The 27,426-nt window shown below is 50.6% G+C and overlaps 1 protein-coding gene across 1 annotated transcript in view; it reads right to left on the reverse strand.

Moving 5' to 3' along the window:
- The window catches only part of PLXNA2 (plexin A2), a 207,745-nt gene that overhangs the window by 84,468 nt on the left and 95,851 nt on the right, over nucleotides 1-27,426 (reverse strand). The gene's annotated exons all lie outside the window — the stretch shown is intronic.

Consider the following 27,426-nt stretch of genomic DNA (forward strand, 5'->3'; position numbering starts at 1 on the left):
AACAATAAAGGCAGAGGCTCTGAGCAGGTTGCCCGGTTTCCATCCTGAGCTTCCCAGGAACGTCACAGAGCCCTCAGCACAGAGGCGGAAGGGGCTTTTCTGTCCAGGTCTCACCAGGAGTTAGTGGTGTGGCTTGTGGGCAACCCAGTTCGCCTCTTAAGCCTCCAGTTTCTTACCTTTTTCACGGACACAACAGTACCTGCTCATCAGGGAGCCGAGCACCTTTGAGCTCACATTTTCAGCTTCAGTCATTTCTAAGAATCAACCTCCCAGTAATTAACGTGAAGAATTCACTCTGGTTTGTTCCCAGGGTTACATCCAGTTCTTCAAAAATCAATAGCCATGTGTGAGACCTCCTTAAATCCTCATAAAGTAAACACCGGCCCAGCCTCCTGCCTGTCCTCCGAGCCATAAAAAGTCACATGATCAATATCATTAAGAAAAAGGAGGCATCGAGCCCCCGGAAAACCAGCTGGAGGTTCTCGAGTCTGTGATTCCAACTAAAGCAACATGCAACCTTCTGACCAGAAGCTGACCCTGGGGCTGACTCCTAAGAACTCCTGACTATCTGGGGACCTCAGGGCAGAGTGGAGTTCAAAGACAAAATCTATTTTTAATGACTTGGGGGAGAAGAGTGGAGTGGCTGAGTAGTTCGTAGTAATTAAAGCTATCTATCACTCAGAGAGTAGAATCCAAAGTTGGTTGAACTTTTCAATGACAGTTTTCCCCTCCTCATTCATAAAGCCCATGCAGGAGTCAAAGGGGAAAGGGTGGTAGCAAAAGAAATCTCTGGCCCTGACTAGTGAAATTTATCCTTTTGATGAGCACTAGGGCAATGGCCTCTCCTGGGGTCTTTTTTTTTCAGCGAGAAGCCATATTTTGTATTGACATTTTGGTGGACACTGAACGTAGACAGCTGATAAACCATAGGATATTAACTTGTCAGCACTCCCAACCTCAGTTTCCTTCTCTGTGAAATGGTGACTATAATGATGTCAACTTCACAGGGATGTTTGGGGGCCTCACTGACACCTGCACACCAAGAGCTGTGCATACAGCTGGTGCTCAATAGTGGTAATTATTACCATGCTCATTCTTTATTTACAGACCCCACCGAAGGTGGCAGTGTTTGCATGGGAAAGGGGCAAAGGGCCCTCACCCAGGCTCTGCACTCCTGTGCTGCGCGACCTTGAGCCGGCCGCCTAGCCCCTCTAGGCTGAGACGGCTGATGTGTCTGTCATACAGAGAGAATGATGTCTGCCCTTTGCACGAAGAGCGGAACAGCCACTCCAACTGCTGTCCTTAATGATGACATAATCCCTCCTTGAGGCCGAAGTGCCCTAAAAACTCAAGATCCTCTGCGGAAAGAAGTCAGATCAAGCTTGGTCTCCTCAGGATTAAGGTAAAACTTGGGCAAAGGAAAAGCACAAAGAGGGTAGGAAACCGAGTGGGCAACGTAGATATTCCAAACACCATTAACATATTTTCTTAGACAGGAGTTCTGGGCCAGAAATATAAGGGAGGTAGAAGTGGGGCCCTTTCTAGTTTTGGTTTTCGGAAGGATCTACAAAGAAGCAGAGATGCAGATACTATGCGGTCTCCATGACAACCGTGGGTTTGTTCAGTTAGGGAAAGCGGGTGGGAGAGGAAATCGGGGATGGAAAATGGGGCCTAAGAAATAACAGATCTCCCACGTGGGGTCCAGATGTCTTGGACCAGCCAGGTGCCACCAAGTTCCCTATCGGGTCAACATCAACTCCTCTACCCCCAGGAGGGGGAAGGTGCTAAGGGCAGGAGGATGGAGTAACACGGCAGGGATGACTCCAGCCACCCACTCCTGCTCATTCATCCGCACTTGTACTTGTTCAAGTGGTTTCACTGAGGGCCCTGATGCCCAGAGCCCAAGTACAACCTTACCACATGGAGACTGACTTTCTCTAAGAGCTGGGCCTCTGCCTTGTCGGTCCTGGTTTCTGGGCTCCATCCCCTTAACTTCTTGTCCCCGTGCTTTCCAGTTACCAGCAGAGGAGATGAGAGGGGTGGAGCACCAGTTAATCCCCAATTCTCTCTGCAGCCTCTCTGGTGCATCAGCTTGGGCAGGTGAGCCCTGTGGTGGGAATGCTCAGGGCCCAGGAGGATGCTGGTCAGGTTCTGGACCACGAGTACCTTTGCTGTTGTCTGGGTAGAAGGGGGGGCCTACCTTTGTTGTGGTTTGGGATAAGGACTCAGGGAATCCTCCCATAAGAGAATAAATGGGGCCTCCAGGACATCCTTGTTCCTAAAGGGGACAGTAAGAATGAGCTCCTTTGGGCAGAAACCCCAGCACTGCCTCCAACCCAAGCTCCAGGTTTCTGTCCCCTGTGCCCAACTGTGCTTCTGGCTCTGAGGCTGGCACTCATGGTTACTGACACAAGCTTATAGTTTCTCAGGGGCTGTATGAATTGTGTACGGATGTCCCACTCTATATCTTCCCTTGCATCTGCTCCTGGGGTTCTGAAGGGACCCCATGTTGAAGGCCCCAGGTCACCTTGACATAAGGAGAGCAGTCTTACTGAAGAGTGTAAGATTTGGCCAAGGCCAAAGGCACAAGCCCTCCTTCAGGACACCCGAATCAACAGCTACGCACGTAAGGAAGGTCAGAGCCAGCTTCGCTCTACCCACAGGCACTGGAGCTGAGGTGGACCTCCCTCTCTCCACCTAAAGTGTTGCATAGACCTGAGCAGACAAGAAACCATTCGAGCCTCATGTTGTTAAACAGAAATTGGGTTTCCAGGGGGCCTTATGGAGGGCATCTTCTCAGCCATCTCTCTGTTTTTCTCTCTAACCATCTGAGACTTGGCCATCTTATCTTCCTGACACACAAGATCGGAAAATAGTACCTCTAATTTTTCGTCATATGACAAGTGTCTGGCTCCCTTGGGAAGCACAGAGCAGATTCTTGTCACTCACAACTTCCTAGGACAAGTTAGTAGGTGAATGGATGAGTGTGTGTGTGTGTGTGTGTGTGTGTGTGTGTGGAGAGAGAGAGAGAGAGAGACAAAGAGACAGAGATGGTGGATAATAGTACACGTTAAATCTCTGTCTAAAGACAAAAAGTCTCCTACACTTCTATAAATTTTAAAATTTTGCTTTCTGTACAGAGTTCATGTGTTCATTCACACAACCCTGGCAAGACGGTGATGGGCGAGGTAGGAAGGCTCCACCCTTTGCTGGATTCTGAGCCGCCATGTTGCTCCTGGCATCTGCATAGACTGGTCGGTCAGTGGAATAGAGACCCTTCCGCTGGGACAGCAACAGTAACAGGGCCTCAGTGCCCTGTACCCAGGGGCGAGCCTGGAGGGACTGTGACCTAGCCTTGGGAATCTACATTCATGAGTGGACCTACATACGTTTATTCATAATTTGGTGTTTATCAGTTGACTGTTATAAATTGGTGCTTATATCTGTCCCTGGGCTTATGGACTCTTTTACTTATTCGTTAATCCATCAAGGTATGAATCTTTAATTCATTCATCTCTTCATATATCCAGCAGACCAGATATCAAGTCTCATACTGCGGCTCTACAAAGTCAAGTTAGTCATGGTCTTACGTGGCCCTCAAGAGGCATATCATCTCTGGTGGGTATGCTGGAAAGTCCGAGGCTTGCTGGAGAGGTTCCTGGCTGAGAGTGAGCATCCGCAGGGGCCAGGAAAGTGTCACCCTTTGTGGCAGGCCTGGAACCACAGTGATATTCAGAGAGGCAGGAGCGGAGAGAAGGGCAGGAGCAGAGACCGAGCGTGAGGAGACGCAGAGAGGCCCCAAGAATGAGCACTGGGAGAGCAGGGAACTGGCCGGAAAGGTAAACTGAGGGAACATCGTGGAAGGCCAGGGTGGTAGAAACAGAGCAGAAAGGAGGAAAAGGACAAGCTGTGCATTTCCTCTTGCACCATGTGTCCCTCACCTGTCCCTGTCAGAGCATCCCTGCTGCCTCCCCCAGGAGGTCCCTGCTGTAGGTCCTTGGAGCAGGATGGTGGCTGTTGGTCCCAAGGGTCTCCCTTCTTCTATTCTCTGGACACCAGATGTGCTCTGCATACCCTCATTTCTCTGTTCTTCCAGAAAGGTGGACGGCATGGGTCCTAGAGTCAGACCGCCCGGGGCCGAATCAATCCCTGCCTCTTCGCTGATTAGCTATGTGACCTTGGGCACCCTCTCAGCTAAGCCTCACTTGTTGATTGGTGAAATGGGGTTAATACTAGCACATATTTCTGTAAGACTCACTACCTGCAGATGAGGAAGGAATGGAGGCGCAGAGCGTCACAGTGAATTCACTGGCGGTCACACAGCCAGGAAGTCAGAGAGCTGAGGATTCGAGTCTCGTTAGGCTGGCTGCAGAGCTCGTGCTCCAAACTTCCACATTAAGTTGTCTCTTAGGCATGAAGGTTAGAAAACCATTAGGTTGGTGTCTAGCACACAGAGATCAGTTATTAGGAACAGGTACATATTAAGAACATGGTATGTATGCTGTGTAGGCATGAAGTTCAAAGAACGAACAGACATGTCTCTACTCTTTAGGTACTCATAGTGTAAAACAGATAAACCCCGGGAAAACAGAGAAGCAACCCCCCCCCCCAATTTAATGAGATTGATGGAGATGTAGTACAACTACAGGAGTAAAGGGAAAACCATGGAAGGCTTCCAGGAGGCTGTGTTTTATGATGATGCCCTCAGCTAAAAAACCTAAATAATACAAAAAAAAAATTTTTTTTTAAAAACAAGAAAAACTGCCTCTTAGATGAAGTTTATAGTCCAAATGCCCTCCCTCAACCCCAATACCTGAGCCTTTTAACTTCTGATCCCCACCAGCCTGACATTTCCACTCGAGACTCCCTCTGTCGTGTCAAACCCCCACTCCTGGCATGGTGGTCCCTTATGCTGTGCACAGTCCTGCCTCCTTAATTTTACTCTGACATTCCTGCTCATCAGAACGTCCTCCCGCCTCTTGCTCACCCCTGGGCTCCCCCTCTTCCATGCAGCCTTCCTTGATCAACCTCTGTGATGTCTCTGAATTTAGAATCTGACCACCTGCCCAGCTGGCAGGACTCTAATGCACTTTGTGAAAAAACAGTCTTCTTAGGACTCTATCTTTTTAGGTTACTCATAGGGCTCTGCTTTTTACTTCTTTGTATGAGATATCCCTGTATGCTCCGACTTCACTTTCTTACACAAAATAGGTCTATAAATACCTGCTGAGAAGTTAATCACACTTGCCCAGTGATCCAGGTTTTATTTTAAGCTTCTTAAGTAAATGTACTAAGAACTATGCGAAGTTTCTCTAGGTGTGGCTGACGCCCCTGGCATTTCTGCTGGGATCCATTAGGTGATGTGAAGGTTTTAGTTAGTTTTTTTTTTTTTTTTTTCGTTTTTCTTTTTAAATAGACTTACTGTTTATCACCCAGCAGAGGTGCATGGTGTCATGGAAAGGACATGACTGTTTGAGTTAGAACGGGGCTCGGCATCACGCTGTACTCAGCTGTGCTGGGTGAACCACTTAACCTTTCTGAGCCTCAGTTTCTGCTTTTGTAAGTACTATCAGATACCAGAATTAAAGCATCCAGCAAAGCACCAAGTTACAATGACCACAGCAAGCTCACTAAGATGGCAGACGATCCCGCAATTTTTTTAGAGCAGACTGTCAAGACCCTTCGACCCTTCATCTTGGGTCCCAGCCCCAAATCAAAGAAATACAGGGGTCAAGGAATGAAAAGGAAAAGATTTTGTGAAATGTTCGGAGGAAGCCCTTGGAATGCTGTAACCTAGCCAGGCACCCTTTCATAGGAAAAGCTTGAAAAGCTTGACATGCATGCCCTGCACTGGAGGGGATCCAGTCCACAGGAAAACCTAGAGGGCAGGACATCCAGACCCTCAGCTGACGGCTCTCAGGAGGCAGAGCGAAGGCAGGACCTCGGGCACTCCCTGAATGCCCCCACCCCGGTGACGGGGGCCGACTGAGGGTGTGGAAGTGCCTCCTTGCACCAGATGCAGATGTGGACGCCTTAGGAAGGCGAGCTGGTCTGGGAGCATTTTATGATCTGTCCCAGACAACCCCCTGGACCGAACAGGTACATACTAAGCAAGAGTACGACAGACGAGCTGGGAAATCAGGGCCGGGAGCAGAGAGCTGCCTAATGGGAGCTAGAACCAGGGCAGCTCGGCAGAGGGGTGTCCCACGGCCCACGGAGGACCCAGCCCCAAAAGAGAGTTATTAGCCAGCTTGGAGAGTGGGAAGCTATTTTGTGACAAATCCAGTTCAAGTGTGAAAGGGTCTCTAGGACCCTTCCTCTCTGCTTCCTCAAAGGGTTCAATAGCAATAATTGGGCGGGGGAAGAGAAATGAGAAAAAGAGCAGAACCACTCCTCGTGGCTCCAAGTGGGGAGCGCGCAGGAGGCCCAGGCGGCAGGACGGGGCGGGGGGGGGGGGGTCTGGCTTTGGTGAAGGCCAGAATTTTACTTTTGTTCTGAAACTGGACATTATAACTTTGAACAGAGACTGTTTGAGCCTTGAAGGCCTTGTATTTCTATCCAAGAGTGAGCTGATGAGCTGTGCAGGTGCTGAAGACAGGGGCAAAGGGGCCGCGGGAGACAAACCAGAGCAGCATTTCGATGCTATCTGCCAACGTAGGGGCGGGCAGGAGAACGCTAAGGGCGCCGTTCCTAACTGCACGTCTTCATGACGGTCCCACGACATCAGAGCCACGACCCTGCGTGGTGCAGGATCAGGCTGCCCACACGCCTCCGCAGCAACTCCTGGTGTCACTTCTGGGGACAAACTGAAAACTTAGCGATAACGTGATTTTAAATAAAAAGAAAACTCTGGGTGTCAACTTTCAGATGGTCCTGCTGAGTGTTCTCTCTGAAACCCTGGAGTCCTGGGGAGTGGACAAGGGGTGCAGAAGCCTCTTTTTCAACTCCAGGGGTTCACGGGTCCTAAGAATTTCCCCAGTGGAAAGCCTCAGGGGATGCGAGCACCATCATTAAATGTGACATCCCAAGCTGGTCTAATGGAGACAAAGGGGTTAGGAGGCGCAGGTTCCTGGTGAGAAGCCCTCTGGGGGCCCCTGCCTCCCAGACCCCAGCGCCAGCCCTGCCTGAGCCATCCGTGGGGATTACAGCTCTGCCACTCCCCCCCTGCCTTGAGGGCGGTGGCAGGGAATGTTCAAATCTTTCCTTTCCTCACTGCTTTCTATTCCTGGTCTCCTCCAATGGCTGCTTGGGATGGAACCCATGTCACGGAGCTGCTGGGCATATTAAGGTGGAGGGGAACTTGGGGAAATGGAAGAGAAACAAAAGATTCTTTTCCTTTTCCTTTTTTTTTTTTTTTAAACAGGTGCTTAGGAAATTAATTAGAGCAAATAATCACCAAGTTGTCTGAGTCTCTATTTTATTTGGTGCATGCCGGGTCTGCTGGAAAAAAAAAGGGGGGGGGAATTTTAAATAATTTTGGAGTTATAACTGATGTAATTAGGTGCTCAGTGAACACTTAGCATCGAGCTGTGCTTATTAAAATTACTGTTTTAATCAGAACATTGCTGGAGAATCATTAATAATACAATGGCTTGATTCCCTGGAACTCTAATTAGACCTGGACTTTTAACCACCTGAGCGTGATCTGGCTCCGTCTGGATGCACACCACGGGTGATGCATTATCATTTCAGGCCAAGCGGGGATGGAGCATCAATACTGCTCTTTGGTGACGGCCAGAATGCTTTATTTTGGAGGGTGAGAGTGTGTGGAGGAGCCTCGGGGGCTGCTGAGGCTGAAGGGTGGGCATGGAAGTGAAGAGGGTCAGCCAAGGGCTCCGGGTTGAGGTCTTCAGGAAGGAAAGGCAGGAGCTATCTCTCCTGCCAAAGGGCATGCCTTATCCATCGTTATGCTTGGGAAACAATCAAGCCCTAATGTCATAGATCCAGTGAAGGGCCATTTCTTGGGATGGTCTGCCTTCATGGGGGCCAGCCAGTCACCCAAACCAAACTCAGGTTCGAACGGGTGCAGCTTTAGTCCCCGGCCAAGCCACTGTCATCAGAAATCTCATCCATCCCTCCCTGAGTGATAACCAAAGGTTAATCTGGTGAAGGACTGGGGCCCCTTCTTAAGTTCCCTGTCCAGCACTTTGGGTCATCCTAGAGAGAGACCATGAGGTGGGCTGAGCTTCTCCAGAACTTTCCAACCCTTATTGACATTTCAGGGTTAACTAGGTCCACAGCCGGGAGGGAGGCTACCTGGCTGTGTTCGCGTCCCCTGAGACACTTGGCTGAGCTGGTGTTTGGGGAGTGGAGTCAATGCCCCTGGCTTTGAGCCTGGAGTTCTGGTTTCTCCTTCAGATGGTGACTCAGCTGTATCAACACGGATTCGGCCCCCACGGCGGGTGGAGTGCTGGGATTGATGTCACGGGGGTGCCCAAGAGCAAAGGGAATAGAATCATGCTCTCTGCCCTCCTAGAGCTTGCTAACTCCTTGGAAGGACATAACAAAGATGTGAAAACAAGATTTAGGATACTTAAAAGGCAGACACTGAGAAGGGAAAATTAAGCTGGAGCGGGGCGAGGGCAAGCAGAGTTAAGTGGTGATCAGAACACGATGGGATTAATCAGAGAGGGGCTAAAGGTCTTCCGGAAGAGGACGTGGGGCCAAGAAGGGGAGGCAGCCCTCTCTGTGCCCTCATTAAACATTCTTCTGGCTGCTACTGGAAGCCTTGAGACAACAAGACTGAACTCTCTCGGAAGCTTCCGTTCTTAGCCACCTCTAGCCAGTACAGCACTTGTGTGCAACTGGAAGAAGGCAGCCCCTCGAGGTGCATGGCTGGTGAGATGAGTGAGGGCTCATTTCAGCCTCCCACTTGCCCCTCAGCCAGATACTTTTGTGCAGTACACAACCTGAACCATCAATGTCTGGAGGCCCTGATGTCCCAAGTCTGTAGGGGAGTAGAGTTGAAATGTGTGGTGTGGCTCTATTGGAGTTCAAGCCTAGCAGAGCCAAAGATAGAATATTTTTAAGGGCTGAACATCATACCTCTTGTCAGCTCTGCAGGGGGGTCAGTGGGAGGCAGAAAGAAAGTTGGAGCAGAGTGGGCTGAGGAAGAGGGACGTTTCCACAGAAGCGGTAGGACTTGAGGAAGGCGGGGTGAAAAGTCATGGGCAGGAAAACATCACAAACCAAAGCAGAGAGAATGAGTTTCGGGGTGTGTACTGGCCATAGCGAAGGACATAAGAAAGATATCCCCATTCAGATTTCTTTTCTTACTAGTTCTACCGGGAGAAGACATTTTAAATAAGAATCAACAAAATAAAACAACTCTAGGCCTCCCTCAAGGAAGTAGAGAACAATGGAAGATGTTTCCTGTAAACCAACAACTCAGGGCCAGAGAGCCCTCCTTCCATTGTGGGGGAGCTCCAAAGAGAGGTTTAAGATCCAGAGGAGTGACAGGAGTACCCTTCCACTTCCAAGACTGTCTCACGGGCAGGTCCCTCATTCCTTCTGGATTCCTAACAACCCCTCACCTCAGGGGAGGTGGGGGACGAGTTTATACACATGGAAAGGGAGGGGGCAGGAAGTCCTTCTGCTTGGGAGAAAATGGCCAGGCCTCAACTCAAGAATTCCTGTGCTTCTGAAAAAAGAACACCATCACACACACATGTATACACACACACACCACAAACTTGTGTTCCTACGCGAACACATGGAACACAAACACACAATCACCTTCACAGCAAATAGCCTGACACGGCACACACAATTCCCACAGGCTCACGCTGACATGCCACGCCCACATTCCTGTCACACACAGTCGTAACGCACCGACGTTCCTACCCCACTCGCTGCCACCCCCCCGCCCCCCGCCCGCACCACAACTGTGGGCAGGAAGAGCCATCAGGAGCTGTCTCCTTCGGGTTTGTCGTGAAGAAGGATTAGGGCTGCCCAAGATTAAACAGAGGAGTTAAAAATGACAAACAGACTTCTAAACAGGATTAGAGTCTTAATGAAAACCATAATGAATGGAAAAGCCACACAGATATCATCCATTAATGGCCATAAATATCAGACCAACAGATGAGATCTTAGATACTGCAGTTCCGAACCCCATCAAATTACTTCTATTGTAATTCATCAATAAATAACCAAGCCCAGCCTCATTTCCGAGGTCTTATCATGCTGTGGAGAATAGACTCTGAGACCAGACAGACCTGGGCTGGAATTCTGGTCTCTCTCCTGACAAGCCTGGGCATGTCCCTCTGCTTTTCTGACCGCAGTTTCTTCATCTATAAAACACAGATAATTATCCCCCTAATAGGGATGTTGTGGAGATTAAATTAAGTCCTGGACAGCTCTAATAATCACTTATAATAATATTAATAATTTATTATTATGGGTATGATCAGTTTTCACTGTTATCTCTTGTTCTCTCCCTTTTTCAGCCTCCTGGAGTTAAGGAGAGCCAATTGGCTGGTGGGATCAGTGGAGAGAGAAGGATAAAGGAGAAGGGAGACAGAAGGAATCGGGGCAGCAAGCAACAGAGGCAGGAGCAGAGCAGAGAGAAGACAGGAAAAGGACAAGAAAATGAGGAGGAGGATGGCGGGCCTCGTGGATGCTATACCCTGGCATCATCCGTGCTGGGCTGCCCATGCCCATCTGGGTGGTGGTTCCCAGGTAGAACCAGGGTGTGGAGTCAACACACAAGTATGGCCCTGTCTTCCTACTATTTTTTTTTTTTTAAGTAACAGTTTTATCGCGATATAATCCACAAAATTATAATTCATAATTTCAGGAAATTCACCCACCTGAAGTGTACCCATCAACGGTTTTTAATATTTTCATAGATTGTACAACCATCAGCATCATCAATCTCAGAACGTTATCATCACCCCCAAAAGAAACCCTGTACCCTGTAGCAGTCCCCCTCTTCCTGGGACAACTGCTCCCGCGCCAGGCAATCACCAACTGTGTGTAGATTTATTCGAGACATTTCATATAAAGAGAAGCGTACGAAATGTGGTCTTCTATGGCTGGCTTCTTTCATCTAGCATCACGTTCCCATCCATGATGTAGCATAAATTAGTGACTTCTGAAATTTCTTAACTCAAAGCGGAAAAGGGGAAGGAAGAGAGCCTCATATGCCCACACCCAAGCATGGGTCCACAAGTCACTCTGAGAAAGCTCACTGAATCCAGGCTAGTCCTGAAGTTACAGACTCAGAGGGCAGCCACCGGGAGGTTTCATTCATTTTTACCACCCGGAGAACCCAAGTGCGGGGAAAGGATGCGTGTTTCGAGTGTGTGCGGTCCGCGCCCTCCATATGCTTCTCACGAACAAAGGAAAACAAAACAAGATCCAAATGTAAGAGTCTCTTGTCTATGGTTTTATGATTTAGATTTAATGTTAAGAGGCAAATGAGAGTCTCTTGGTATTCTTCCCATATGTCTCTCTCTTATCTCTTAAAAGTGACAATTCCCAACTCTATTTTTACAATGTAAAAGGATGGCTCTTCTCTAATGGTTATCTGTCATTGTTTATGTTGAAAGTAATTTTGTACGTTAAGATGTAGCCACAGGAGGCAGGAAAGCGACACCCCTGGGCCACAGGCAGTCCCTGAGGAAGGAGGGGCTTGTGATCTGGTTTGAGAAGGACGAGGCTGGTCATTGGACTCAGGAAACGTCAATCACCTTCGTTCTGTCCCTGAAGCGGGATGTGTCCCTTAGGGCAGCTGTGCTGAGTTTCAGGAATGATAGGGCGGTGTCTATTCAGTCCAGCTGACTCCAGAGACAGACAATACTTAAAGACTAAATTGTGTGTGTCGCTTCACGGACCATACTGTCACCAACCACCATTACCCCATGGCCACTAGATGTTAGTCTAGGGCCACTGGTAAAGCCACGGGACTTCATGCAAAATGGAGCCAGACCTACCACTGACTGATAACGTCTGTTTCAGGGAAGCCCAGTGAAAGAGGGTGATGCCAGGCTGTCTTTCTTCCCCACAAATCCCAGGACTGACTGAGCTTGAATCACAGGAAGAGAAGACTGTCCACAGACAGGCCAAGACAGTGCTACAAGCTACAGTGGCCTTTAGAGGCCATGCATGGTGGCCGTACTAGCAGCCACAGCTGGAGAACCGGGGAAGGACTCCGCTAATGAGGAATGCCCTTGAAGTGCAGGTATGATTACTGTCCCTTCCTATCAGGGCTGTTCAGCGATCAGTATCTCCAGTGATCTCAATGGGTACTGTGAGACTCCCAGGAACTCATTTTTAGAACTAAATTCATTTGAAAATGGAACAATAACGATACCAAATGGCCTGTTGTGTAGGGCCCTATTTCATGAAATAAAACGACAGTGTTGCCACTCTAAAAAGGTCAAGCATTGTTTATTAACAATGCCCAAAGAATCTCATTAAATCTGGGAGCGTGAGGACAGAACAAACTAATATGATACATGTGAAGTGATTTGCATACCAAGGAGGACCGCCCTGGGACCAGACTAGCAGTTCACGTCTCCCCATGGCTACTGTTCAGCAGTCCCTGAGCTCCTCGGGGCGGGTGGGGAGGGGGTGCTGCTGTCCATTGCTCAGCTCTGCTCTTCATTCTGCTTAGCAAAGAGGAGGCCCTGGGCAGATTTTCCCAGCCCCAGGGCTCTTTCCTCCATTGCAAACTACTCCTCAGTGGCATGGCAAATAGACAGGGGATCTCAGGTAGGGGGGAATGGGATTCTGGAAGTTTTCTTCGTTAATCTGGAAACACTCCAATTTGCTCTCTGAGCATTCCAGAGGCCCTAACTCTAAGAATAACAGGTAAAATTAATTCTTGTCATTCTCTGTGATCATATTCAAACCCAATATTCTCAGCTTGGCCCACAGAACAGATCTGCCTACCCCCACTCCCCCATGCTTTCCTTTTAAAAGCATTTTCTCGAACAGGGAATGAGTGCACAGTCAGTGCCGGGAGGGGCCGGGGTACCTCCGACCTGCATCCAGTTTCCTAGAAGCTTGGAACCTCATGCGGGAGACACTGGATATTTACTGTCATTTTTACCACGAAGTTAAAGGAGCTCAAAGAGCCGAATTCTTTCTGATTGGAGTGGACTGGGGAGGTTTTGAGTTCTGCTGGGGGCATAGGAGCAAGGACACAGGGAGCTGGCAGCAGGCAGACACTTTTCGCTTTCTACAAGTTCAAAATACCTGCATGGTTCTTGAGCCTTGAGTCTGTTTTTCCTTCATCTAGGGAGGCTGTTAATGAGAGAGACAGCTCCTTGAGATGAGATGGCTGAAGGCTGCTCCCAGCGGGCCTCAGAGGCTCGGGAGAGGCCCGTGACTACAGACAACCGCGGGATGGGCCGGGCGGTGAGTGCGACCAGGCCAGGGCAGAGAGCAAGATGGCAGCTTAGCCTGGCTTCCTGCAGAAATCTCCTGGGCCTGGGGAGGCAATCTTGAATCAAGGGGTGGCTCTGTCTTTTTCTGGCTCTTCTAAGAGCTTAGGCCTTTCCTGTGGTTCTGGAGATAGGACCGATCATGGACTATGCGGCTCATCTTTCTTGGAGAAATCAGACTCCCTTCCGGCCAGTCTCTAGCGGTTAGGGAGCTAACGGCTGCCCAAGACTGCCAGGGTAGGACCGGGAAGATGTAAGATCTTCTTAAAAAGCTACTGCTTGTTGAATGTTTGCTGTGCCCCACGTCCTGTGCTCAGTCTTCTGACGTCACCAGCTTAATCCCTGCCACAACCCCATGAAGGAGAGCCTAGCATTACTGACAATGTATCTTAGAGGAAACTGAGGGCTTACATTAGGTAACTGGGCAAAGGTCAGTCTAGTAAAGAGGTGCGGTGGGGATTCCAGAGCTGCTGAACCCAGGCTGCCCTTCCCCCCGGCCACTGGGCCTCCCACCAGCACGCAGGTACCACCAAGTGTGTTCGGAGGGCCTGGAACCCCCTTGCCTGGCCTGCCTTCCCGGGGAGGTACAAGCTCTGCTCTGACCTTCTCCTCGCCACTCCCCTCCCCTCCCTACCGCCACAGCCCTCCCGGAAGGAAGCTCACGAGAAGGGATGCAGGCACACCGTGTCCTGGGCCCGGGGACAGGTGACCTTTCCAATTCAGCACCTTTATAAATCTTACCTAATGAAGTTAAGGGGAAAAAAGAATTAATGAATAAATGAAGGTTAAATCACTCCCTGCAGAAAATTGATGCTGACAGCGAGGGCCAAGAAGAGAGCTCGGGAAGCAGGGAGCTGACTTGCACAAGAAGCTTTTTAAAATTCCTCTCCCTGAAATTCGAGGGAGCCGTGTGGCTGGCCAGTTCTGAGCTCGGCCAGGAAGACTTTGGGACATCCAAGGCATACAGCCCGAAGGCAGTGGAGTAAGAAAGCCATATTCTATCTTGGGTAGTTTTTTTTTTTTTGGAAGCCAGTTTGGGGGTTTCTGATATACAGACCTGTGTTTGTGCCCTGCACACATGCACGCATACACACACACACACACACACACACACACACACACACTGTGAACATTGTATATACATCGTTAACTCCGGCAGCCAGCCAAAACATGGGCACCTCGGGTCCGCCTGGCTCATTCCTGGCCTCCCGGGGCTTCTGTGGAGTGTCTTCTTGTCAGCACTCACTTGCTAGCCCTGTTGGTCTCCTTGTCACCACCCTCAGCTGCCACCCCCATATCCCCAGGGCTGCACACCTCAGCCCAATTGGCTCAGAGGGGCTAAGGGAGGAAGAGAAAGACAAGCAGAAACAGACACCAGCCAGGGCAGGCCAGGGGGCAAAAGAGGTGTGAGGAGAGGGTGGGGGTTCGGTGAAGGAGATGGAAGAGGAGGTGCACAGTAGAGCTCACAGGGCAAAATCTGGGTGGGGGCCTGGGAGGCACATCTGCTCTTCCCAGCGGCAGCGCTGGGGCTCACTGAGTCACTTGCTCGGGGGGCAGGTCACTGGCTGGCCTAACCCGACCTCTGTTTGGCCCCTCGGTGCAACGGGAACTCAGAGGAGGCCTATGGAGGAGGATCAAAGGCAAGAACCCTCCCTGGTGCCGGCACTGGGCAGATTCTGCTTCTTCCTGTTTAAGAATCTGATCATGAAGACAGGGAGGCTCCAAGGGACAGGCAGAGCAGGCCCACCCCGCAGTGAGATGGGGGGCACGGGAGGCAAGGAGCCAGCCCTGGGCTGGTGGAGGGGTGGGAATGCGGAGGGTGGGCTGGAGGGGCGGGGGGGAGACAGAGAGACCTGAGCTGACTAGATCAACGAGTAAATAAAAGGTCATAGTGATTTTTCCAGGCACCCAGGGAGAAGCGGGTGGAGAGCTGTGCTGACAATTGGCAAATGAGCTTCTGCAGTTATCTGTTTCCCTTCCTTATTCTCGTCTCCTAAGACAGAGGCTAGAAATAGATGCAACTGGCAGATGACTTAAGGATGAAAAATGAGCAACATGTTAGTTGTGGGGGCTCAGCGGCAGTGAACCGGGGAGCTCGTGGGTGAACCCGAGAGAAGGAAGAGAGCAGAGCTGGACCTGTCTCCAGGGTTCGGCTCCCGCTCTGTCCCAACCACTTTGTGGGGCTCCGTCATTTCAGCTCAGCAGCGCTAGAAGGCAGGTATTATCATTTTCTCCACTTTACAGAAGGGAAAACTGAGGCTTAGGACAAGCCAGGCCCTGCCAAAGAATGGTAGAGCCAAGATTTGAACGCAGGCCGATCTGCCCCCAAAGATGAGCTCCTTACACCATCCTGCAGGGGCTCCTTTCCGTGCACTCTCTCTTTTCTTATCCCCCGCCATCCCCTCCCTCTCCTCCTAACCTTCAACAAGTGTTTATTAAGCCGCTAGTTAGGGCCACACACCACAGTATCTCTTCAGGAGACAGAAGGGGCCCAGAGAGGCAAGGTCTCTGCTACCAAAACATGTTGCTGGGATGACTGAATGAATGAATGAAGCGGGTACGATCTCTCTCTTCCTCTTCCTGTGAACCTAGATGAGCAGAGCTTTTCCTCCCTGTACAGAGAAGTGGCCGTCCTGAAGGGTGGTGCAGACTGGCGTGATCACAAAGGGGTCGGGGGTGGGCTGTAACCGGCCTTGGCACTCTTTCTCTTGGGGGTGCCTCTCAGATCCTTGGCCCTTGGAGGCAGGGAGGGGGGATGCTGCTGTCAGCAAAGGGGAAACACTGGGGGCTTGGTGCATGATTGTTTTCTGGCAAGTTCTGTGGGGGCAGCAGCAGGGAATGAGGGAGCCCGAAGCACCTTCTCTTGGGTGGAGGGATGGGTGGGTGGGTTGAGTCCACCTGAAGTCCTCTCGTCACCTGTGAGCTACAGATAGTCTTTGAGGACTGATACCTCCTGACCCTTGACTTCAGCTCCAGCAACGTCAAACTGGGGGACTATTCCCTGAATACGCTGAACTTGTTCATGTCTCTGTGCTTTCCTTCACTTGAGAAATACTCCTGTGCCTTTTGTTCCACCTGGTGAGCTCCCCCCTGGCCCCCTTTCATGAGTCACCTAGAGCAACACCTCCTCTAGGAAGCCTTTCTTGATTCACAGACTACTGGAAACCACCCTCTCCTGCATTCCCAGCCCTCTCTGCACACTGTATCACAATATTTTTTCCCTGGCGTATGTGTGATTTTGTCAACAAGCTCTGTGCTCACAATAGGTTCTCAAAGGTTGTTTGATAAATTGCCTGGAAGCTGAGTGGTTAACTAAGACATTGTTCTCAGCTCTGTTCATTTTTCTCTTTCCAATCTTCTTCCTGCCCAACTCTCATCTCTGCCCATCTCCTGCTTCTCATTAAACATTACTTGAGGGACAGAGGCTGGACCCAGACTGTTTGCTAAGCCACCAGCAGCTGATGACATAGCCAGTTCTCCCTGCACCTGGTGCAAATTTCAAACCCCAACCTGTTTGCAGAGGTGGGGTGTGGGAATAACCAGGAGGGGGAGTGAGGAGGGTTGCTCTGCGCAGAGTGGAAGAGGCTTTGGGAATTTAACTGCGTAGCACACAAACCATGACCTGGAGACAGTGGCTGACATGGGGTCTCTGAGCTGGGCAGGCTATGGAGAGATCAAAGGGTCAGCTTGGAAAATGCAGCCAAGTGGGGCTCTGAAGACTGAGCAAGCCCGAGGAGAAGGAGCACAGACCTGCCTTCCCCCCAGCAAGCACAGCCCTGACCTGTGGTCTGAAAGAGCTGTGTCGTGTGGCTACCCTTTCCCAAGCCCAGAAGACAGGAATGCTTGCTCTCATCTTACGTGTCCGCCATGTACACTGTTCTCATAAGCACACACACTCCCAGACCCACGTCAGCCTCTGTCCCTCGGAGGAGGCTCGTCGCCAGAGTGGAGGTGCTAAATGTCATGGCCGCAGGGGTCATTCAAATACCTTTTCTTCATTAAGGAAACTGAGGCCCCAGCGGGCCTGCGCTCAGAGATATGGGAGAGACTCCAGGGATTAAACTGGAGGCAGAATCCTAACTTACCACTAGCCTGTCACTCTCCTGTCACCTCCTGCCATCCCTCCTCAACCCTCCCCCACACACCTCCTTCACAGCTCCCAGTTCGGTTCTCAAGTCGTCCTTGGGACCAGGCCCCAGGGAGACCAGTTGTCTGCTGGGCAGCATGTGTGAGTGGCAGGCCGGGACTCACGGGCCCTGAGAAAGAACCCCTCGTGTGTCAGTAAGCCAGCACAGCTGGTCACCTCTGGCTGAGGAGCGCAGAGGTTGTAGTCTGGAGAAAGCGACCCATGGTCGGCTTCCCATTTCTGGGAACCCTGTGTTCACGGAACCTGTCCCACATAAAAGGCCCAAGCCCTGGGTACCAGCAGCCAGTGGGACTGAGGTCCAGCTCTTCCCTGCTCCCGCACTGGCACGCAGGGCCCCCGGCCCAAGAGGAAGGAGCCTCAACAAGTGGGCCCAGCAGCCAGCACCCACCTCCCACCCTCTCTGTGGAGAATGGGCTGTGCCCCTCAGAACTTCCAATCATGCACCTCAGAAGGGTTCACTGACTTCCCCTTCCCGCCCCCCCGCCCCTTTGCTGACAACGCCTGGTGCATCTCTCGGCACTTCCGAAGCCGTATCTTCACATCACAGCAACTGTCCTACTCATCAGCGGATGGAAATAACTTTTCACGACGGCTCCTCTGATGTTGCCATCTTTTGTGTTGATCAAAACAACAAAACGAATCAGACTCTCGGTGTTTGATTGAAGCCTAATTGGAAATCCAAAGTGGCACTAAATGTTACGGTCTAAATAAAACACATTCAATTACAGAAACCCAACACGGGGAGCATGAGTGAAAGCTCTGGGAAGGAGCTGAAAAGCAGGCTGCAGAGTTCTGGGGCGTCACTGCGGGGCTTCCTGAGTCTCAAGACAGCAAGCACAGAACCCAAGAGCCCAAGAACCCTCCTCCCTCTTAGGGCAGCGAAGGCACGGATACCATTTGTCTGGTTCACACTGGAGTAGCCTGGGAGGGGCTGAATTGGGGCCTCCTGTCTTCTGGACCTGCTCTCCTTGCAAAGATGGCCAGCTATGGATAGGGGTAGAGGGGGCCCAAGGGGGTCATGGCATCACCCCCTGGGCCTCCCTGGTGGTGGGGTGGGGCAAGCAGGGCGCGAGCCTTGCGACCACACCAGCCTGCACCTCCACCCCAGGCCTGGCTCCTAGGGATGGTACAAAGGGCCTTGCTCAGGTCCCTTAACCTTGCCAAGCCTTCCTTGTGTGCCCAGCGGTGGTGACAACGCCCACCTTCCAAGGTTGCTGTAAGGACTCCAGATAATGCTTGTGAAGCCTGTGGTCGGCCACACAGGCCACACCGCAGCTGTACCTCCCTCGGGCAGGACACTCTCTCTCCATCCACTCTGACCACCAGAGCCATCTCCCCGGACAGTCTACGTAAGGCCCCGGGCAGTGCTCACTCTCCTTTGTTGGTTTTGAAAACAAAAAGCGCACTGCTCCAGTCTCCTCGGGAGGTATCAAACGAGGACCTAGGAGTCCGTGCTGGTCCCCTGAAGCCTTCAAAGCCGCTGCTAAACCTTTTCCTTAATTTGGAACCAGGTGGAGAGGGAACGGGAGGGGAAGGGCTTTGTGCCCCACACACGGCAGCCAGGGGGCGCCGTCTCCGGACTGGGAGGTGCGGCTTCGGCTGCAGAAGGGTAGGGTGGAGTCCCAGCTCTGCTCTTAACCAGCTTGGTGGCTCTGGGCAAATGACTTAGCCAGACTTGAATTTCAGTGTTCCTATCTCTAAAAGAGGTGAGGCCAGTACTTCTCCCAGGGGATTGGATTAGCTGAGGTCATGTTTGTAAACTAGAATAAGAAAAACACAACCTGAATGTTAGTTAGATTTCAACACATCTTAACGTAGAGCTGGGAGTCAGGGCAGGGTGGTTAATTTTGTCTTTTAGGTGTGGCTACAGGCAGGGCGTGATCCGTAGGGCCTGAGTCTGGTGATTATGCATGGGACAGGATCATAAAATACCATGACGACTACCAACATTTATTAAGCAGGTAATAGGCGCCAGATACTTTTCAGAGGGCTTTTTATGTATTCATTCACTTAATTTAATCCTTAGGCAGACGCCATAATTATGCCCATTTTGCAGATGAGAAAACTGAAGCAAAGAAAGGTAAAGCAACTCCAGCTTTAAGTCCCAGGTCACACAGCCGGAAGTGGGGAGTAACGCCTCAAACCTCAGCAGGCAGGCACAGTCTAGAGCTTGTACTCTTCATGGGGTCCGGAAATGGCCCATCGTCACCTGCATCAGCTTCCTCACATTCTGGTTCGGTAGACCTTCCCTTCTCAAGAGTCACCTCCCCCTCCTGTCTCCCATCCTCACCTATCAGAGAAAAGGCGGCTCTTCACTCGGTAATCTCTGAGGTCTAACCAGCTCCGAATTGCTGCGTCAGAGAGCAAATGAGCCCTCTGCTGGAGTGACCCCGAGATGGAAAGACAAGGGCAGGCCTCTCCCCAGTTGGTAGGACTTGCTTCAGTCCCGGAGCACACTGTGTGTCTCTGCTACAGCCGGGCTCACTCCCTACGGCAATGTGTCCCCTGTCTGTCTTCCCCACCAGAACCTCCCTGAGGGCAGGGATTCTACTTTATTTATTACTGCACAAAAGCACACTTCCCAGGGCTGCCGCTGCACTGAAAAGAGCAGAAAGAAATCAAGAAGGTACCTATCGTCAGGCAGCCCTATTTGTAACATTTGGCTGCAATATTACTTAGAAAGCCTGCCCTACCTATATCTGCATATGCAAATGACTTGTCAGTGGACAGCTCTATGCATTATACATGGTAGACACTTTAACGGTCTGTTGAGTGAATGAGTCTATGTATGCAAATGGTATGCAAATCTTTCCCTATTTTAATTTGACCCTCGGGAACATCTTCAGTGACTCTCTTGGGCCCAGGTGTTGTTGTTGGTGTTTTTTGTTTTTTTTTTTTTAATTGAAAGTCTTTAAAGACAACCAGTTTTCTCTCTCGCCTGTGCCCAGAGAAGATGTTGTCAAGTTGGGAAAAGAATGCTGGGCTGGACCAGGTTAATCAGGATTAATTCTGCTTCTCCTGGTCATTCGGGGGAGGACATCAGCAAGTGACCTGGCATAGGTCTCCTCACCTTTAAAAACAAGGGAGTGGGTTTCCTGCTGGTGGTGAGACCCTATGATTTCCCATCTCTCAGAAACAGGAACATCACCCTGGGCAGGCAGACTGTCAGTGTTCAGCACGACCTGCCTAGAAAGAGAAATCAAATCCCTTGCCAAGGATTAGAGAAAGTCTCCAGCCCCCCTGCCCATTTAGAGAAATGAGGTTTTTGGGCACTACTTCTCCCAGCCTGGGCATTGTGTTCAATCATTTCCTTCCAAACCAAAGGATTTTAAAATAAGAGGCTGGAGTTTTCTCTCTTAAACACAACAAGCCAAGCGTCTGATTAATAGGGTGGGTTTGTGTTTCCTTTCTCTCATGTGAAAATATTTATTAGAAAAATGTTCCAATGAGAATATTAATAGCCAGGGAATCAGCTCTGTGTCAGCTTCTTTGTTCCTTGACATTTGAAATGGGGGGCGGGGGAAGGGGTGAAAGAGGGAAAATCAAAACCCAGGCTTGGGGTGGTCACCTTTCCCTGGGCCCCCTCCCCCAAGAGGCAGGATTCTGCCCTTCCTTTGGGAAAGGCACTGAAAGGAGCAGCTTAGCTCCTGGGCCACACCGGGGTCCCCATCCTTAACCAGAAACACATGTGCATCAAAGGCTTGGATTGAAAGTGACACATTTGAAAACAAAAGTGCAGCCGAAATTCGCTTATCCTCACTTTCCTAATCCGCAAACTCTGTAATTCTCCCCAAAGCCCCTCAGGCTCCGCTGCAGTCCAAGCCTGCTCACGTTCTCTCCTCCCCCTGCCTCTCCGCCCAGGTCTCCCGCCCCAGGGCAGAGGGAGGGCTCCTGTTACTGGGACCCCGTGCCTTGTAAAAATACACCTTGGCACGCTCTGCCCGCACCATGGGAAGCCTTATCGCCTGGACTAAACAAATGTGCACAATCAAAATAATAGTCTGAGATGTCAAAATAAATGAGCAGGAACATCTGGAAGTGTGGTTGCCTACATTTTTTCCTTTCCCTGCCTCAAGCATTTAGATGCCTTTGGGGTCTGGCAGCTGGTGGGGCGGGCTCCAGGTAGGAGACTCTTACTTCCGACTCACAATAGACCCTTTGAAAATGCTTATTTGGGGTACTAGGTCCAGGTTTGCAGTAGGTAGGCCCTCCCCCAAATCAAGGAAACCCCAAATTAGCTCTCTGCTGAGCCGGGGCATAGGGCACATCCGGGGGTGGCATAGCGGAGTGGTGTGGCCCGGCCTTCCCTTCGTCCTCCACCCCCCCCCAGCACACACCTTCAACGGAGGCCCCTTAACCGAGAGCCAGGGAAGGGGTCTCTCCTGCCCATGAGCCCCTCAGAGAAGGATGGCTTCACAATCTTCCCAAATAATTTGTGTTTCCAAAGTTTTGCTTGCTCCAACTCTCTTGAATTACTTAAGGCGGGGGTAGTTAGAAGGTCAGTTTCCTGTGCGTCTCTGTGGTCTAAGTCAGCCACGGCCCCACAGAGCCGAGGCGGGGCACCACGGAGGCCGGCCTTCCTTCCGAGGGGGCTGATTTATTATCACCGCAGGGACACTGCCCGGGAGAACCCCTTAAAATTGTGTGCCACTGTCTGGGCGATTTCCTGGCAGAGTGACCCTGTTCCTGGTGGATTCCCTTGCTGGCTTGCAGGAAGCACTTTCTGAGCCCACATTTAATGTGGGCTTCATTTAGGATCTACGCAACCTTTAGCTAATCACCAGTAGGCTTTAAAGCCCCTGGCGCTTCCCTGTGAGCTTTGGGAAATCAGGCCAGTTCTGATGACTCTGGACTTGGGTATTGGGCGTTGCATGACACTAAAGCAGCAGCTCACCCACTCAGATGCCCCCTGGGCCTCCTTGTTCTCCTGTGGGGTCAGGATGGGTGATCCCTAAGGTCCTTACTGGCTCTGATGCTTTGTGTTTCCATGACCCTGGGTGTCAGGAAACCATGTATTTATCTTCCCTGAGTCTTGCCTCTCAAAGTGTGCTCATGGGCCATGGAATCAGAATCACCTGAGGTGACTGGCTGTGGAGAGGTGAAGGGGAAGGGAGGAGAGACAGCTCTGTGGCTTCTAAGGGTGTGTCTAAAGGGCGACAATTCTACCTTACTTGTGGGAAGGCTCACTCTCTGAGTCCTGAGCTGCTGTGTCTGCCATGGTCTGCCACGCTCAAGAAGTTGGACTCTAGGGTTCACCGTGCTGTGAGGAAATCTTATGCCCCATGGAGACAACTTGTCTGAAGCACTCCAGTCAAAAGTCCCAGCTGAGCAGAGCCTTCTAGTTCCCAGACAGGAGAGGCTTCCAGAAGATTCTAGTCCCTAGAATTCTTAGCACCCCAAGTTATTTGTGTTGTAGAGAAGAGACAAGCCCTCTTCGATGCACCACGTCTGTGTCCCTGACTAACACAGCTTCGGAACATAATAAAATGTTTGTTTCACATCCCAGAATTCTGAAGTGGTTTGTTATATAGCAATAAGTGACCAGAACAGTGAGCTAGCTACAGACAAACACAAGGTCACTCGGAACTGGGGTCTGAGTGCCCACTACTCAGGGAATGGCAGCCCTACGTTTTGAGACCTGGTTTCCTTACCCGTAGAGGCCAGAAATGAAAAGCCCCATGGGTGGCCCCTTTTTGGCCCTGTGTCCTCGAGTGCAGCCAGACAGGATCCTGAGGACTTGGGGCCTGACCAACACTCAGGGTGCCCCTCCCTTCTCTCCATAGATGCCTGCATGACTGGCCTCCTGGGCCTCACATCTGGGCCCGGGGCTACCTCTGCTTATATCAAGGGGAGCAGGACTGTTTAGTCTGCTGGGCACATTCCTGGATTTTTAAAATAAATAGCAGATTATGAGCGACTTAGCCTGATGCTGTCACTGGGCCAGGCCACAGGCTTCTGAGCCGTCCCTTAGGAGGGAGCGGCAGGAATGACAGGTTGGAGGTGTTTAACTTGGGAACTCTATCCCAGTCATAATTTAAGTGGAGAGGGTTCTAGCCTTCTCTGGGGTCCCAGAGAACTTCTAATAATATGACTGACAGTAGCAATGATGATAATAATTATATAGCACACTGAAGGCACTATGTGTCAGACACAACGGTTACCATTATTCGGCCCATTATACAGATGAAAAAACTGGGGGTTAGTGGTGTGAGATCTCAAAGCTGAATGTCTAGCAAGTGGCTGTGGGTTAAATGGAGATCAGTCTGATTCTCAGGCTCCAGCTCTTAAACACTACGCTATATTGCCTTCCCAGGCTCTGAAATAGACAGCTGCATCCCATGCCCCCACCCACCCGAAAAAACACACACACACACATGTGCACGTCCCACTGCCAGCCTTTCTGCTGTTCCCAAGGCCCTTTCCAGCCTGCAAGGAGCCATTCTCCACTGTGACTCCCTTTTTCCATTTCACCCTTCGCTGGATCATTTTATGCCTCTATTCCCTCTGCTAATTCAAACTAATTAAAGTATAAAATAGAATAATTGCTTCCATCCCCATACTCTTTCCCATCCACGTCGAGTACAGCGTTATATTCTTTATCTGGGAGTGGCCAACCTGACGAGTTGGGTGGAAACTGGAGCTATCAAGTTTCTTTTCATCTTCTCGCTCGGTTCTGCACTTGGCTTGTAGCCTGATTTCCCCTGGACTTGCTGTCTGACTTCCATTAGACACTGAGGAGACGGGAGAACTTGTATTCACATCCACAGCATCTGTCAATCTGCTGTTGAGGAAGCTGGGGCGGACTTTCTAGGGAAGAACCAGGCATCCTATCCGTGGGGCACCTGGGCAATTAGCAGGATTGGGAAATCAGTTCCCAAATGTTCCCCTGGGACTGGCCAGCCCTGGATCTATTAACAGTCCATTAACATCGGCTTGTTAGGCGGTGGCACCAGTGACCCAACACTTCTTACTAGTCCTATTTCTTAATTACGTGTAATTAACCGAGAGAGGGGGAGGGAGCGAGAATGAATGAGCTGTATGGGATCGTTCCAGTTCCGTGGGGAGATGCAAACTTTTCTAGGCAGAACTTGAGGCCAGAGACTGGGTTTACACTTCCAAGATGCCAAAGGTACAACAGGTGCTGTGTCTTGGGGAAGCAGCAGGGGGACAGAGAGACAAGAGGTGGGGATGAGGTGAGGGCCGGGATGACAGCAGGCTGCTCAGAGATTTACCAGAAAGTGAGGGGAATCCCCATCCCCATCCCCATGATGTCTTAGAAGGTCTCAGGTCTTCCAGAACCTCAGAAGTCTTAAATCATTGCCTCAAAACAGCAGTATGCTCATCCATAAACAGCCGGCATTTCTGCCCTCTCTGTCACCGTTCGGGGAGGAAGTTCACACGGACACCCATGGCCTCATACAACTCTTGTTTTAAAAGGTCCTCATTTGGGACACCTGGGTGGCTCAGTGGGTTAAGCCACTGTCTTCGGCTCAGGTCATGATCTCAAGGTCCTGGGATTGAGTCCCGCATCAGGCTCTCTGCTCAGCGGGGGGGCCTGCTCCCCCCCCCCTTTCTCTCTGCCGCCTCTCTGCCTACTTGTGATCTTTCTCTGTCAAAAAAAAAATAAATAAAAATAAATAAAAATAAATCTAAAAGTTCCTCATTTGGTCTAACTTCAGGCCTGTCTACTGTAGTTCTGGTGTTGTCTTCTGGAGATGGAGGAGAGTCTCAATCCCAACACCTTGGACAAGCCTCTTTAACAGGAAAGGGAGCCTAGAGTTAGATTTGTTAACTGTGTCTCTGAAAGGGAGGAAACTGAGTCTGTGAGAACTCAAAAGTCTAGGCCCCCTAGTTCGTCAGAGGCAGGCCCAGACTAGAACATGGAGCTCCAGGCTCAGCCCGAGGCCTACTGGCTGTAGCCCACAGCCACTTCACTTCCCCTTCATCGTCAATCATGGTCACCACCCTCCTAAGGTGGAATCGTAAAGGCCTGAGAGCCAGAAGGGGCCCTACGAAAGCTCAGTGACCCAGGGTCTGTGTGGCATGTGAGATCATGGGAGAGAAACTCCCTTCTGCTGAGCAGAGTCTCTGCTGAACCTCACACTGACCCTGGTGAGACACAGTGAGGCTGAGCGACTGGTTTAAGGCCACGTGGCTATGGACTGTTGAGACAGGATCCAAATCAGAGCTTCAGACTTCAGAGACAATCTTATTATCTGAAGCAACTTCTCTATTTCATGACCAGGGAGAGGATCATGCTTCCAGATCTAGCCACAACTGGACCAGACCCCTAAGCCATCGGACTCCATCTTCATCAGCTCCCGTGAAAGTGCTTCTTGAAGGATGTGAGTACCCCATACTCAGAGTTGCTCGGGCTCAGACAGATGGGCCCCCTGAGCTGTTCTTGGCCCTCATCCCTGGGACCATCCCCAGGTGAAATCACCTTGCTACCCATTTCTACACAATTTACAGCTCTCAGGGTGACAAGTCTCAGAGCTCGGCTACAAATCCCCCTTAGACATTGCCCACAGATCACAGCCCCACCTGGCATGGGGAGCTCTCTCGGCTAATATCTCACCTGCCTGGAGACAGCCCCATTAACCCCAAGTTCTTCCCATAGCTGCTCAGTGGGACCAGCTACTACGGAAGCCCTGTGTTTGGGGCAGACAGCACAAGAACGGCACAGCAGCAGCAGAAAGTGAGAACAAAGGCCAGGACACTTTGAGATACGTTATGCAGATCCTTGGTTGGGCCAGGGCTGATGCTCTCGGAGGTGACACTAGATACGATCTCAGGAGGTCATCCTATTCCCCAAAGGCCACTTGTTAGGCTCCAGCTCAGGCCCAGGCCCTTCTCCTCTGGCCACATTTTGAATGTAATTCCAGAAAAGATCCCATTTGAGAAACAGATATGCAGCCAAAATCTGAGCCTAGGCATCTTCTCAGTTCTCCTAAGGCCTCACTGGTCACTTCTGCTTGCTGTCAATGCTTTTCCACCACGCTGGGCTCAGAGAGCCCAAGAAAAGAGCTTTTACCAAAAGTTACCTTCCTGGTCCTCAGGCATACATAACGTGTTCTGAAAATATCACATTTTCTGGATCTGCTGGATCCTTCTGACCATGATTTATCCACCTCTCTGGACTGCCATGAATCCATCCATCCCTCTGTCTGATGATTATCCTGCAGAAGCATCTAGAATGGTATTCACCAAATGTTGACATGGTGTTACATTTTGGGCAGACCCGTCTGGGTACTCATTGCTATTTTCTTTTCTGTATGTATTGCCGGAATTTGCATGGTGAGCATCCACCGTTTCTGTTTAAGAAATAACCTTATGTCTATAAATAGAAAAGAATAGGGAAAAAAGGCAGAATATTTATAGGCTTCAGTGGGATGTTACAGATAACTGGTTACGTGTCTCCCTCGTAAGACTGTAAACAACCTGAGGGTAGAGGTCAAGTCCCCTTCCTTTTGATGCTTTCCCAGCACATCGTTCCCTATAAATATATTCCCAATCATGGGCTTTGTTAGGGCCCACGGACTGTTTTATTAGAATGAGACATCAGTGTTTATTTCCGAGACTGTCTTCCCCATCCTAGCTTAGGCTAAGCCTCCTCCAGCTTCACCCAATTCCCATCTGCCCCTGTTTATGCCTCAACTTCAGGGGCCATATGAAAGAAGGTAAAAAGACAGGTGGGTTCAAGGGGGTCTGGATAAAATTTGCATGCAATCTGCATGTGATTTGTGTCATCTGTTCTCAAGAAGTAATTTTCGAGTTAGAGCTGCATCATTGCTTCCCTCAGTGCAGTTATGTGCCCATTGGTCGCTGCCTTCCTCCCTCCACTCTTCCCTCATTCCCGGATTCAGCATTCTTATATTCAAAAAAAAA

This window comes from Mustela nivalis, assembly GCF_964662115.1.
Source record: "Mustela nivalis genome assembly, chromosome: 16".
In the NCBI taxonomy this organism is placed as follows: domain Eukaryota; kingdom Metazoa; phylum Chordata; class Mammalia; order Carnivora; family Mustelidae; genus Mustela; species Mustela nivalis.